This window comes from Octopus bimaculoides, chromosome 1, assembly GCF_001194135.2.
Source record: "Octopus bimaculoides isolate UCB-OBI-ISO-001 chromosome 1, ASM119413v2, whole genome shotgun sequence".
Lineage (NCBI taxonomy): Eukaryota > Metazoa > Mollusca > Cephalopoda > Octopoda > Octopodidae > Octopus > Octopus bimaculoides.
The window spans coordinates 86292745-86295866 of NC_068981.1; positions in this window are offsets into that span (position 1 = coordinate 86292745).

The following is a 3122-nucleotide window of genomic DNA, read 5'->3' on the forward strand; positions in this document are numbered from 1 at the left end:
CACACACACACACATACCTGTCCATATACGTGAATACACATGGCTGAAGTCCCATTTTGTAAAGTTTTTATTATTTTGGAATGAAGAACACAAGCATAGGTGCTGAGCCAGTGACTAAACTTGTAGTATTTTGTTGGAATTAATCCAATGAATTGACAGCAAGGTAATTGCTTCTATCAAAGAATCGTTTACCTTTAAAGCGAAAAAACTAAACCGACATATACGACAGGTAATATAATATATATTTCTGTGTACTGCTTTCTCTGTCCATTCGGATAAGTTGTGGAAATTGTTGCGTGCGCACACACACAAACACAAAAATTCTCCAGACATTTAGCTGTTATTTTTAGCATATTGAATTTCCTTGTGAGGTCTTCACATGCCGCGATCCTTTTGCTGTTCACTATAAATCTGCGCATGCGGAAACGGACAAATCAGCCGTTCATTTTCACTTTTAGACAGCGGGATGGAGTGGCGAGGGTGGTGTGGATCAATTTTGGAGTTTTTCATAAAAAAATTTGAAATTAAAATTTGTTCCTTTACACTATATTCTTAATCTCCGTATTTTTCCAAGTAGATTGAAAAAGAAAATCGAATAAACGTTAACAATTTAAAATTTAGAGGGAGGAGGGGGAAATTAAAATTTTAAAGACGTGGTTTTTTGCATATTCTGAATCTCCGTCATCGAAAACATTAGAATCCCGTGAAAAAAAAAAAAATCAGAAAGATCAGTTTCGGGTGAGGAGGTGACTGTGCGCCAAGTCCGCCACAAAATGAAAGACTAATATTAACTTCCGTTGACATATTATATGCAATTTTCATCAATTCTAAACTGTATTTGCTTTTAAAAATCTTATTATGCAAGATGTAAACTTGGTTTAGGTGTGTGAGGGGTAATATCAACGTTTTCTTCATTAACCAGGTAAGGTTCGCAAAAAACTACATAATGTTAAATGAAATTAGATGAGAGTTGAAATGTTTTTACCTGTAAAAATGAATTCTACACTTGTAATTACATTGAAGGATTAAAATAAATCGGTTAGTTTGAAAAATAGAAAAACAGAGCATGAAAGATACATTCAAATATAAATTAACTTTGGTTCAGGATCATTATTATTAGTCTATCTTGTTTGTTTTCTCGGTTAGCTATGGATTGGATTTTATCTGTAGTGTAGGAATTTCCAGTATTGATTCTTTCAAAAGAGGTTATATTCATGGGTACTACTAAAGCAGCGCGGACCCGAACGCGCAGTCGCGCGTCCACGCTAGCTAATCGTGAGTGGTCGATCCTAACCCTAACCCTAAACACGTATTCATTTGCACACGCGGGTTAGGGTTAGGATCGACCACTCAAGACTAGCTAGCGCGTTCGGGTCCGCGCTGCTTTAGTAGTACCTATTCATGCTTATTCAGGTCACATTGAGATATATTATTTTCTTTTTATTCTTTTGTTTCAATCTCTGGTTGTGGCTATGCTGGGGCTCGACGTTGAAGGATTTACTTGATCAAATCGCACCGGTGCCTTTTATTTTTAAAGTTTGGTATTTATTTTATCATTTCTTTTTGCCAAATCACTAGGCTATGGGTACGTAAGCAAGCCAACACCAGTTCCCAAACTGTGGGTAGTGATAGATAGATAGATAAAGGCGGCGAGCTGGCACAAACGTTACCCCGCCAGGCGAAATGCTTAGCAGTATTTTGTCTGCCGTTACGTTCTGAGTTCAAATTCCACCGAGGTCGACTTTGCCTTTCATCCTTTCGAGGTCGATGAATTAAGTACCAGTTACGGACTGGAGTCGATGTAATCGACTCAATCCCTTTGTCTGTCCTTGTTTGTCCCCTCTATATTTAGCCCCTTGTGGGCAATAAAGAAATAAGAGATAGACAGACAGCGTCGAGCGGCCCGAACTATTCATACATAACTTTTAGGTCATCTTCAAGTTTAGGGGGGTAAAAAAGTAAATAAAAATATTCAAGGGAAATAACTGAACGACTTACCAGTATTGTCCGTTTTCTTCTAGCTGTTTATAAATAAATCACACCCTAACCCTAACGTCAATCAAATCACGTGTGTGATTTATTTATAAACAGAGATGTACGGAGAATACTGGTCAGACGTTCAGTTACTTCCCTTGAATATTTTTATTTATTTTTTACCCCCCTAAACTTGAAGATTACCTAACCTTTATATATAGTATGCATCACTCATTCACATTATACATCTCTATTTTACACGAAACAGGTCCAAACACGTCGGATAAAAATCTAAGCGCCATTTCTTTCAGCTCTTTACGTTCAGAGTTCAACTCCTGCTGTGGTCAACTTTGCCTTTCATTCTTTCGAAATCGAAAAAACAAAGTACTAGGCAAAATGTTTAGCGGCATTTCATCGGCCTTGATTTTCTAAGTTCAAATTCCGCCGAGGTCAACTTTGCCTTTTATGATTTCGTGGTCGATAAAATAAGTACCAGTTGAGCACTTGGGTCGATGTAATCAACTAGTCCCCTCCCCTAAAATTTCAGGCCTTGTACTTACAGTAGAAAAAATTATTATTAAGGCGGCAAGCTGGTAGAATCGTTAGCACACCCGGCAAAATGCTTAGCGGTGTTTCGTCTGTTTTTACGTTCAGAGTTCAAATCCCGCCGAGGTCGACTTTGCCTTTCATCCTTTCGAGGTCGATAAAATAAGTATCACTTGAGCACGGGTTGATGTAATCGACAAGTCCTCTTCCCCAAAATTTCAGCATTTGTGCCAATAGTAGAAAGAATAATAAATTGAACACTGGTCGATGTAATTGACTCATCCCTTCCCCCAAAACTGCTCCCCTTGTGGAAAAATTTGAAACCATTATAATTATTTCTTTTCAAATGACAAGAAATAAATGTCTGATACTCTCTTTTACTTGTTTCAGTCATTTGACTGCGGCCATGCTGGAGCACCGCTTTTAGTCGAGCAAATCGATCCCGGTACTTATTCTTTGTAAGCCTAGTACTTATTCTATCGGTCTCTTTTTGCCGAACCGCTAAGTTACGGGGACATAAACACACCAGCATCGGTTGTCAAGCAATGCTAGGGGGGCAAATACAGACACACAAACATACACACACACACACACACACATAT